Source organism: Nymphalis io, chromosome 2, assembly GCF_905147045.1.
Source record: "Nymphalis io chromosome 2, ilAglIoxx1.1, whole genome shotgun sequence".
Lineage (NCBI taxonomy): Eukaryota > Metazoa > Arthropoda > Insecta > Lepidoptera > Nymphalidae > Nymphalis > Nymphalis io.
In genome coordinates this window covers 10,715,257-10,728,517 of record NC_065889.1, presented here as the reverse complement: position 1 = coordinate 10,728,517, position 13,261 = coordinate 10,715,257, and the positions used below count along the sequence as shown (strand labels likewise).

At 29.3% G+C, this 13,261-nt stretch overlaps 1 protein-coding gene across 4 annotated transcripts in view; it reads right to left on the bottom strand.

Moving 5' to 3' along the window:
• Positions 1-891, bottom strand: part of LOC126773241 (uncharacterized) — a 58,809-nt gene extending 57,918 nt beyond the window's left edge. For 3 of the 4 annotated variants that reach the window (XM_050494033.1, XM_050494053.1, XM_050494061.1), the window contains exon 1: positions 757-891. The gene's annotated coding sequence lies outside the window, so the exon portion shown is untranslated. Of the gene's footprint in view, positions 1-745 lie in introns of all 4 variants that reach the window. The other variant, XM_050494043.1, reaches the window with a different exon arrangement.
• Between the last annotated feature and the right edge of the window lie 12,370 nt (positions 892-13,261).

Sequence of the window (13,261 nt, the reverse complement as noted above, 5' to 3'; positions counted from 1 at the left end):
ATGCAAACGAGTGGTTGGTTTCTAAAACACTTTGATTAAGTAAATAACCAATATGTGAAGAGAGCGTCGGTTAAACTTACCATATGGAATATATTATGGATTCTCTAATGACTTGTCCGTTTCATAATGCCATAAAATGTTCGAAGCTTTATAAAAACAATGATAAAACGATTTTTAGAAATAATTATAATTAAATTATATTGGTGTAATAACTTTAAATTAATTGAATAAAATAACCATAAACTTAAAAAAGTTGTAAGTTGTTCGATAAAAACCTACTTAAAACATTTGGATGTAATAAATGAAGCGATAGAATTAAATTTAAGTTGCTATGGTGTAACCAATTCGAATGAAAGAACTCGTTGATGTCTTTCCTTAAGACAATTGTCCTTCTAACATACCGAAACCTCTAAAACGAGTTATATTATATATTAGAAAATATTAAGCTTTTAAATAAATAATAAATGATAAAATAAAAATACTGGGAGATAATATATAAAAGTCAAAATACAGTGCTTTTTTGTATCTTTAGTCCAATAAATTAAACTACCTAAATACGATGTTAATTAATAAATTTAAATAAATAAAAGCACTAACTAATTTTTATAAAAATATTTATGTTTAATGTTGAAGCTTACATAAATTCATTACACCTGACGAAACCGTTTAAAATCCTTTATAATTCAAATTTCTGTCCATCCTGCACAAATCGACGACTACAATAGAAAATAAAGATATATTTAACATATAACTAACCTGTTTTAGTAAGGAACACAAAATACTGGCACAAAAATCCTTTAAGTTCCATACACTAGCACAAAAAAATGAAAAAATAATTGCAATAACGTTAACGTTTATAACGTTCGAAATTCGAAGCGGCTTGGTCCGCGGTGCGCGCGCGAGTGGCGCCCGGTCGCGTGCGCCCGCCCACCGGCGTCGTAACCCGCCTGAGTTGGGAAGGTACGCTGCGTCATTGAGGTACTAACCTTTTTCCGCGTCTCGTGTTCAGCTAAATTTTAAATCATTTTGCGCGTATGATTCATTATTTATAAGGATTTTACAATTATAAGTGAATATTATATTTTTGTTGCTATCATTTTGTACTATGCAGTCTTTTCACATATTACTCTAATAAATAGTTTATTTACATAGATATTTTCTATCTAAACATATACAGATTATTTATTATACAATCCGAATCAATTGTATATATATACTTTCTGTGCAGTTGTAAACGAAAACCTACAGAAAGCACAAATTGGTTTATACTTATTTGTATATTGTATATTGATTTTTCCATTGCAATTAAACAATTTGCTGTTTTTTTTTGTTAAGATATAGGTAATTGTTTCGGGATAGTGATAGTAAAGTGATTTCATATAATAAGAACCGATCTAAAATCTATTTCTAAAGCAAGGACAAATAAACTGATTGCTATGTTTCATTGTACTCAATGATTATTTTCCGGTTAAAAAGTATTATTTATAACAACTTCCGCTATACATATACAAATTTTGCCAAAATATGTTTCATATTATTTATATTGTTGTAATAATTAAGAAATGTAAATATTCAAACTTTTTTTATTGAATGTGCATATTATGTGCATAGTTTTATAAGCATATAGGTATCTAGTTTTTATGCGAATGAAACAAAGAAAGTAATTAATTAGAAGGTTAAACCGGATTATTTTATAGGCTGTATGTTTATTAAGCGAACAAGAAAAAATCATACTAAATTATTCATACAATGTGGTTAAAATTTGTGCTTTATTTTAAATTTAACTAATAAATGAATAATAACTAAACAGTTCTTTATACGAAGCAAGTATATTGTATGTAATTTCAACAATAAAGGGAATGAATTGAGATACAAAAATGAAAAAGAACGAGCTTCAATAAACGAGAATATTATTTAATAAATCGATTGTCATATTTATTTCTTATTTCGTCCGTTTGTTTGATGCCTTATTGGTCCAAAAATCAAAGACTATTTACGTTATTAATCTGGAATTCACATATAAATCTTTTGCAGCAAATAATTGCTTCATCTTTAATTTGTTTTAATTAAAATAAATCTTCATTCTTCATTTCAGTTTTTAGTGAATGAGTGGAGTGTTTTTGCAAAAGCGCATACTTTTTAACTCGGTAGGGTTATACAGAGAGAGGGCAAAGCGCAGGTAAGCTCAGTTATCGCTGGATACTCGGAATTGCGTCTGATTATGATCCCTTGATGTACGTTGAAGCACAAGTTTAGTTCGATTTGCCTTTATGTTCATTGTAAGAAAACGCGCACGTATGTTGCCATGTGTACACATGTTTTGAAGTTTTGGCTGATAAATAAAAATAGAAACTATGCTTAAATAAAATATTTTATGGTTACGTAAAATAAAAAGATTCGCTACTAAAACGATTGAAGAGAATATTTTCCAATAAAACAGCCTTGCCGTTTTATAATAAAATATAAAATGTATGAATTATGATTTTAGAATGTAGGAAGGAAACGTCTTTAAAGCTTTGTTTAATGTAAATACATTTTATTACGCTTTTTTTTTACGGAAAACTGCTTAGGGAGCGATGAGCGTAAAATTTGAAGGTCGCATTTGTTTGCAACGTTTCTACGTATGAGGTCAGAGAATTAAAAGTTTCTGACGTTTCACTTCTGCCTTTAGGTTGTATTTTTTTATACTACTCCCTAAATTACCAAGTTATATACCATATAGCTTGCTAACCCCTTGGATTGAAAAAAATTGATTTCTTTTGTTTATTTAAACCATTGGATATAAAATCTGGAAGACCTTTTTTACTATTAATTATATCCTAAATCAAATAACACTAAGAACTTCTGCAAATTACTTAACTATTTATATATGTATATAAAAGAATAAATGACTGAAATATCAGTGCACAGTCCAAGCTGCTGGGTCTCGCACTATGACACTCAGGAGACAGTTTTTCAGGAGATTGACTTTCAGTCAATAAAATAAGAGGTCAACAAAGGAAGTAACATCTTAAATGCAAACCTTATATTAGTACATCTTTCAGTACATACATTATACATATATTTTTCACACTACCGATATGGGCTATTTGTTTGTCGAATTATTTGATTTTAAAAAAAAAAACTTTGCAACTGTTTTTAATAACGACAAATCAGGAAAATGAGTCTTCACTTAGAAACCTATATGTTCTAAAGATCTTAAAAAGCACTCGTCCGTTAACACAGTAGGGCATGATAGGTTACGCTCTGATTCAAGCGACGTGAGGCCTTTGTCCTCTATTGACGTTCATACCTCACTTACCTTGATATCTTATAAGAAAATTAATAAGGTGTTATATTACGTATTGTGTCTAAGCTATCCTTCATATAGGTTGCGCTACGCTTACAATTCGATCAGATATCAAATTTGTATAAATACATATATAATAATAAAAGGAACTTGAAACAGATAATTTAATTTTTTTTAAATTTCATTATGAAAAAATATTGTCATATTATTTATTCTGATAATTATACCTCATACACCTACGTATTTTCTCATTAGAAAACCAAATAGGTAACCTGTTATTGCCCGACGCGGGAATTGAATGGACTTAAGTGGCTATATATTCGAGCCATCACAAGTCGGGAGGTATATGTATGTAAATAGTTAAATAAAGTACTCATGTTCCTTGAAATTTTAAAAAAAAGTAACAGCCGGTAAATGTCCCACTGCTGGGCTTCTTTTTGTGGAAAAGTTTTGGAGCTTATTCCACCTCCACCTTGCCCAGCACAAGGCCTATTACTGAATATATTATGATGTTTTGTTATATGTTATTTGAGAAATACGTTATTTTCAGGTATGTTTTAAAAATATTCATTCGTCTGTTTAGTTGAACAAAAGGCCCTTTTGTTGAGATTAATCAATGCATAATGCGTTCGTGAGAGATGAATAATTCCATTAATGGCATTGTCTTGAATAATTTATAGATTCGCAGAAAAATGTTGGTTTCCGCATAATGTCAACAAGTCTGCGCTTTCAATGGTCTTAAATTCTATTTATCTCGATATTTCTAAGATCTCGTCGATATTATGAGATAAATATTTTTGGTTAACATTGTGTGTAACGGAGATAAATATATTAAATAGATTATTCTGGACTAATTCGCTTTCCTTCATTTGTATTTCCGCATTTACGTAAATTACTTTATATTGTTATGAATGCTAGACATAATTCGGATCGTCTGCGTAAAGTTTACAGATCGTTTAGCACTACCTCTACCGCATTAGTCTATTGGTTAGTTTATATACCAGCCAATTCTGAAGTCCTGAGTTCAAACCTCAGGTCTTATTCTAGGAATTCTAGGATTCTGTTAAAAAATTTTTTTTTTTCATTAATAGTTCTCAGTCAGTTCAGATTTAGGAAGTTAGCAGTACTTGTATTCTCGAGTCTCGGAAAGTACGTAAAGCCGCTGGTCTTGAGCTTGAATTCTTTCCAGTCATGTGGGATTTCCGCTTGGTATGTATTCTTATAAATTCTGCACTGTTGGTGTAGGGCCACCGAGGTCGATCGGTCGGGATCTATCAGGAGGACATCATCTGATGATGATTATCATTATGACCACACGGTTCCTGATTTAGCGGTTTCATATGTTGGATTTCAGTTGATCAAATGCTCAATCGACATCGATTCAAAACGTCGGAACAGATATTCAATCAAAAATTATAATTAAAATTTGTCATTGTATATTTGCTGACTGTTTTTTTTATTAAATCGAACTTAGCTGTAGGCGTTAGTTGAAACTAGAATTTCTAGCTAATCGTACGATCTACTTTTCTATGTTGCACCATTGACATTATTTTAGCAAAAGCGTGATATAGCGAAAAACGCTTATTTATTAAAAATACTGACCATGCTAATTATATCAAAATAATAGTCGGTTTATTATTTATTTCATGTAAGTAATACTAACTGACTTCATTAAATTTTGATCAAGAATATATTTTTTTCTTTTAAAGTAATTCTCTAAGTTGCTCAAGGATATTAAATATAAAAACTCATTTATCAAACTTATAGTGTCCGAATGTTATTTTTTTCTGTATTAAATAATGTAAATAAAAATAATATAAAATAGTTTTAATTTCATTGATTATGTGCAGTCCCGTTTGGGTGGAAGCCACCTATGCGTCGGTTACTCACCGTCAAACATTAATACTTTGTATCGATGAGTACAAGAGTTTGGCTTGAATGGTGATTAATTATTGGCACGAAGTATAACATTTTAAATGGCATGATCGTAACGAAACGTAATCGTTGATGTTTTCCTGTTCTACTATCCATCCGATCCGGTTATGGTTTGGTTGAAGTTGGATCGGAATAGTATCGGGAACTTATCGTAACCGTTATAAATCATTTGTTATTAGTAGCTTTGTTCCTCAGCTAGGATTCAGCTGAGGTTTATTTCTGAATAGTCAAAGTTGGATCGGTATAGAATCGATAACTCATCCGATATAAATTAGTAGATTTGGCCACGTGGTGAATGAGTGTTATTTCTCCGAAAAGCCAGTGCTTTTTGTAAGAATATACATGTCACATTTATAGATAAAAATATATATATAAATTATCGTCTATAATAGCAACATGTTGATGTAAAATAAGAAAGTTTCACGGATTCAAGTGGAAAGGTTAAGGGAAGTGGTTCATACAAGTGGGGCGAGCACTGGACTGTGACAGCACATGTTATCGGATGAACTTCCTTTGCCTTGGATTATATTTTGACTGGCAACACAAGTTGCAAGTATTGCTGTCGTGTTTGTGTTTTAGTATGATAAATGATAATTATTTTTTAAATATTACACTCTTTAGAATGTGTTTTAAAAATGTTTGATACGTTAAGTCATATTTCAATAGATTCCTATTGATTGGTTTAATCTTATAGCCTAAATACTTAATGATAAAAAACAATATTTGCAAGCGTAGAATTAAGCTGATAACAAAAAAAAAAATACTATTTCATCGTTGTTTTATTGATGGCCTTTAAAACGAAATAAAATTGTTTGCAATGGTTAATCAAAAGAAAACTTCAAGCTAATGTGCATTTGATTAGAAATGAAAACGCATAAAATCATGTCGTCTCATGCATCTTGAATCACATGCAAATGACATAAATATTTCCAAGGGAAACTGACGAGAGTTCAACGGGGTTTATTATCTTTAAATAAAGAGCTTCGCATATTTTTTTAGACTTAGAACACGTTTTGTACGAGAATTGGTATCAAATAAAACTTAAAAATTATTTACACGTGACATGTAAAAATATAAATAGTTATTGTTTGATAAGAACTTTTATTTATCTAATTACATGTATTTACTTTTTTCAATGGTTGCATTCTTGTTGAACACTATTAGTCGCGGTACTGCAAATGAATCGTAAAACTAAATATATATATTGGTATTTGATCTATTTCGAGAATTCAAAACGGTAAATAAACTGTTCAAATTATTATATGTTTTTAAATACGATTTAATATTTTTTGAAATGTCAGTGCAAATTTATACTGACAGGTAAATAAGCAATGTTTACTGTTCATAAACACACACTGTTCGTTGTTTATATTTGCAAGCCTTGTTACGAAAAAACCAGTACATTATTTGCCACCATTCAATGTTCTTTGTTTCTCAATACTTAATACGATTCTAACTAAAATTATAAATGCGAAAGTGAGTTTGTTTGTTTGTTACGCTTTCACTTCATAACTACTTAACCGATGATCTTTAAAATTGTGAGACACATTGATACAGTAAAGGACATAGGATACTTAACACCTTGTCCAAACCTCACAAGCGAAAACTAGTTTTTAATTATATTGATGTTTTTGTTTTTATTGGGATGTAACTTTTGTATCTTTTTTGTTTTGAGAATGTTTGTTTTTTATGCCATTTCTAGTGTTTTTTTTTATTCTGAGACTAAACGGGACACGTACCCACTGTCGTGAGTATCCGTCTTTACCTGAGTTGTGAATGGGAGGATGTGCAGGAATTTTTTATTGGTATATAAAAAGGAATTCTTAACGTAAGCTGTTTATTGTTAATATGAGAACGCTTAAACTTGTCCAAGACTGCTATTTGATTCATTCAACATATTCGTAATACGCTAATAGTTGGTCTAAGTGTTCTTGAAGGTAAAGAAAAACTTTTTAATTAGTGGTTAATTATCTGTTCTATTTAATTTAATGTAATCGAAAGGTAAAAACCTACAATATAATTCTTATTGCCAGTGTGTTAGAGCACAATCATCTGAACATTATTATCGTTACAAGAAGTTCATCCACTTGTTTATCTTCTAATTATAAAAAAACAGGTGGTAAGTCTGTGTCGGTACAAAGACCTACCAGCTGTTGAGTTTTTATAAGTTATAATCTAGTTCAGACAATAAATAAAAAATATATAAATATATTTGTGTAAGCTAGATAAAGATGTTTTAGAGTTGATTTACAGTCGTAGGTCAGTCAGGTTAGTTGTACAATATAGAAATAGGTTTTTATTAATACAAATAACAATGTTATTTTACTTCTAAAACTTCCTAATATAAATAAAAGGTAAAAGTTAGTGTTGTTATTTTCATATAATTTAATTTCGTAACATTGAATTTAAAATAGTAAACTAGTTTTACCTGGAAAAAAATATTTAAATACAGTTTTTTTCTCTTGTAATAACAAGGTCTGGTCATTACATAAGGTCAAAGCAGTAATTCAAGGCGGCCTAAACTGTTGTTAATGGATAATGATCCAAAAAAACGTTAATGGTTGAGCCATTAGACAACAACGATTGTCTACCTGTTTTTATAATTGGGAAAATAATTAAACATAATCAAAATATTTTAATGATAATATAATATTTGTATAATCTGTGTAATACTTACACGTATCATAAATGGACAGATTTTTAACTCAAATTTTTTCTAAAAAATATTTTGTAGCTTTTTCTAATATCCTAAAAATTTGAATGAATAAATTTAAAAAAATATAGACATAGTCTTAATTTATAATTCAATATTAGTTAGGAATGCTCTTTGGTCGGCAATAGTTTTAATCGAGAGTCAAGAAAAAATCTTCGCAACATTTTACTTTGCATGGCAGCCACAATACTCACCTATCCATTTTCGAGATCAGAGAACTCGAAACCCGAACCAGTTTTAAAAATTCAATTAGCTATTACAGCTAGCAAGCAAGCTAGGATAAAGCGAGTTGCATTTGTTATTATGACGTCTGAAGAACTTGTTTAATTATATTAATCATAAATTAGGTTAAAAAGCATAAATTACATTACGTCATAGGTGCTGAAATGTGTGCGGTGTAAAAATGTGTATATAATATAAAGCAAAATACGAGTCTTTTAACTTTTGGTGGTAAAAGATGTGATATTTTTTGTAGACTGTTATAGGATCTAAACACTCTGTATGACATAATACCTATATTCAATATGGCATCGACGGCATAAAGTCAATTTGCGTAATATTGCTATATGTGATCTTGAATACAACTTTTGGATTTGGATACTCCAAGTATATTTGGTATAAGCTTTGGACATTTCATTTGTTATTAGTAACTATATTTTTTTTCACTGTTTCATGATTAAGGTTTTTTTAATCTCCTTGGCATTGAAGTACGCTGGCTCAATTACTTACTACATAATTCGAAATGATCACACCTTTTTCATATTGTTCAGCGTTAAATTCAGCTAAATTTCTCGTATACTGAGACAATATGAATGTTATGATATTTGACATTAAACCCTGACTTTTGACATTAATCAAATAATATGATTTAAAAAAATTGTTACAATGAATCACTGATAGCTTATATGATGAATCAATATGGTCGCAAGCAATTTCATTAACAACATAGATATGGCATGAGGTTTTTTGTAACAATAAAATAATCGTTATGCGAACTTAAACATCGAACATCTCTAGTAAAATTATTTTAATAAAATAATAAAAATATATATTGATTTTAATTTGAGGCGGTGTTTGATTCAATTTGAAAATGGTTATGTAGTAGATTTTTAATTTAAATTATTTTATTATAATATGATATACTTCATATTATAGATACCTATTTTTATGGAATATCGTAAGTGATGAGTTATAAGCTTTAAATACGTGAGTTTGTGCTGATAATACGCGGTATGTCTGGTGTTCAGTGGATTGTCGACATATGATATATAATTTAGATTAAAGGTAGGTAGTGAATTAAATATATATTAAATATTATCAAAGCTTATTAACGTCATAAGTGTAGTCAAAAACTCATTATTTCTCAGTATCCTTTAATGAGAATTAGGGGTTTTTAAATTCACTAACTGACTGACTAAGTTAACCTAACTGTGAGTAATAAGTTTAATAAACAAGTAATTCCCAATCCCCAACCGTCGACAGCCGTTACGATCCAAATACAGAAGTGACTCATACAAGGATCTTCCATATAATAGTAAATGTTTTAGCATAAAGCGTCTCTCTTACACTAGTTAATTTTATATGGGTAGATAAGAGACAGATGTATATTTATAGTTGTTACTCTTTTTTAATCGCTTGAAAACGTTAAATGTAATCAGATGTATTGTGCGTGTAAAAATATGACGTTATTTTTTTTATTTAATAAACCATTAAAAGTACTTTTAGTTTACAACACGTATATATATATATATATATATATATATAATAAGGCAATTTTTAAAGTCGGTATTTTTATTCTTTGATAACAAAACAAATGGGCTATATATAACAGATTGTGAAGCAAATTAAAATGTAGTTATTTTTTATTGCCTTTAAGTATCTGTGGTCTGTGACGTTAAGATAACCCTAGGAAAATGGAGCACAATAAAAATTTGGAATAACTCCACTTAAGATCTAGAATATTTTAACGACCAATTCATTTTTATAATGACAAACAAGGTTAAGTATCGATTAGTTGTTAGAAATCGAATTCAATACTTTGAATTAGATAATTGGTTTTTCTTCGCCTTTTGTTGACGTTTTTTTAAATGATTATTGAATTATGACATATTAAAGATATGTATTGGCCTGACCTTATTTGTTATTGATTTGGCGGAATAATATATTTGAAATTTTCAAATCAATCAGTCAATTAACTAAATTAAGAAACCAAGACGAGGCTCTTTTAATGTTATCTTTATTATTTTTTTAACCCTAATGTCGGTGTATTAATTATTCAACATTAATAAAAAACAATTTTAAAAACTAATTTTTTCTTACCATAAAATATCACAGAGTAAAAATATCAATATTTTCGGTATATTTTTGAACACCGTGACATCATAATATATTTTTTTCTTTAGCTTTATTTGTTTTAACATACAAATTAAAAAATTATTAAATTAATAAAATTTATTAATTAAATGTTTCAGTAATATCACGCAGAATAAAGTTACGGATTGAATGACATCCGATTTGTCAAAAGGAAAAGAATGTAAATTTTGTCGTTAAATAAAAACTCCTTCAAAAAACCGCCGAAAAAAAAAACAGTCGAGAAATTGAAGTATAACATAAGCAGGAAGATTCCCTAATGTTTTTAGGCCTTGAATGACCGATTACGACAGTCTTCCTCCACATCATGAGCAGCGGGCAGGAACTTAGCAAAACGTTACAGGTATCTACAGAGGTTAATAGCCTTTACGTCATTATATAAAAAGGAAAAATAGACGTGATTTAATTATCATGCAATTTTATTGTAATTCGATCGCCCATGTAAAAAGCAAAAGTGTTTGATGTAAAATTAACGAAAAATCTAGTCATAAAAAAAAATACGCTTAACTTCGTTTTATATATAAAAAACAATTTAAATACAGACTAGGCTCCTTTAACGGACGTAAACTTCACATGTTATTATTTTGGTTTAATGGGTTTTATAATACGATAAGAACGGTTAAGATTATGTGTCAATCTGACATTTGATGTTAGGCGTCAAGGCAAACAATGCTTTTGGTAACATCAAACCGGTTTAGGAACATATAACGATATGTTATATGATTCATAGTAAGTATTTATAGTTTTGCATAAGTTTAGTAACACTATACATGAAATTATATAATAAATTTATACGTTACATTTTTAATTAAGGGCCTTACTTATATATGTCGCTTAGCGGCTTTTAGTTAGACACCGATTCTCTCTTTTTGTCATTATTGATTTGACATTCGAAAGATGAAGACAGTCGTAATTTATTAAAATTCATTGAATAATTAAAGTTAATATACCAGAAAACTATTTAAATTATAATCTTGAGTCATAAGCACGTGCGAATGATGAGAAATAAATGTTCTTATAAATAAGACCCAATGTTTTATTACACCTGGTCGTAGGGAGTCGCCGCAGGTCGGGGGCCCACGTCAGGTGGGGGTAAGTGACGTGTTACTTACGCACTGTTGCTCGCAGGATTTTAAGTTCAAACTATATTATTTTCATTTGATATCAATAAAATATCAGCATCTATTCTTTCTTTATATATTATAAAACTGCCAGTAACAAATATAATCTTAAACATAATAATTTTAAACACTTCCGGCAATATAATGGCGTTATCTCAAGAACAGTAGATACTTATAACGTATGTATTTTATATAATCAAATTAATTCAATATGATGATCAGGAGTAATACAAAACAATAAATGAAATTATTTACAAAAATATAATAATCATATTAGTTATATATATATGCTGCTGTTGAACGAACTTGGTGTTGATGGTCAATACAAATTTTGGCATATATATTGAATGGACATATGAACGAAACAAGTGGACGAAACCTGTACTTCGTATAGATATGTAACGAAACATGAACACGGGCGAAACCCGTATTTCATATTTGTACAAATTAAGCAATTACCGACTAATATGTTCACACTACCGTGTTCGGATAATTAATACAAATACGTGTTCACACTATGTGCATACTGCCTTATCAAATGCATGAATGTGGTTGTCTTAAAGATATATTTAACTAATGGCGGCCAATTGATTTTCTTGAACTATTCAAATTAAAAATAAGTATTTTTTTCATTTCTTAATATATCTTTCGGTCCGTTCTTGTAATATAAATGTGACATACTGCTGAAATACTCATGTTATTGTGTTCTTAATTATATATTTGAATAATTTGTCCTGCAAGCATCTTTATGCAGGTTATCTGGAACTGCAATGATAAGAATGGCTTTTGTGTATTCACATTCCTAAGATTTTTCTTTTTTTATACGTTTGTGTGTGTAATAAAGATATTTACTATTATTAAAATAAGTAAAGTACAAATTTCAGTTAATTTTCTTTCAATTGCCTATGTGGAATAGCTGTTTGAATATTTGCACTATTATTATAGCATAATATAGCATTATACTTAAAGAATTTTTACGCTCAAAACTCATTTCATGCTAAAAAATGAAATGTTGAATCTGCAAGCAAAAAAATAACCAACGAACCCCTTCAATGGTTACCAAAGAGGTTACACGTTGTTATTATTTACTCTTAAGTTAAATAATAAAATGCTTTCCTCGTTTCTCTGGCTTCGACTTGTACCGCTTTATTTAGTCTCCGGAGCTCAGTTACTCGAAATTTGAACCCACAGTCGTGACTAGAGGTTGTCCAACAGGTTTGATACAAACATTTATACTGAAAGCAGTACTCACTCAAGTCGTACGTCTCGTTCTTTTTCAATAAAGGATAAACGAGACAATAATATATTCCGTAATGTTCACTTGTTTCAGAATAATGCAGCTCAGTGCAATGTTACTGATATAATTTCAGAGACGTACGGTTCTTTCGATGCTATCCAATAAAAATATGATTTAGATTTTAGATTAATAAATGACAATGCCTATTGTTTAAAATTAGACAATTCTTAGTTAGTTCAGAGCAAGTTACATTGTAAAAACTTGATGAATGTCTTAAGACAATATTTAATTTGTTCGAAATTTTCACAAAACTAAAAAAAAATACAACTAAACATTTATTAGAACTGAACGAAGCTCGGTCGCCCAGGTATTCAAGTTGGCTCTTAAAATAACCTTTGAATATAGTCTTTTAACAGGATTTTACATTAAATGTATATTATATACTTATATACTAATATAACCTATTTTTCATAGACGAATAAAATTATTATTCCTCATTATATATGTTTTCCTTAAAGAGCCCTATCAAAATGCGATATGCAACTTTGACTATAATAAGTATAACATTTAAAGGATATAAATATTAAAATACCATA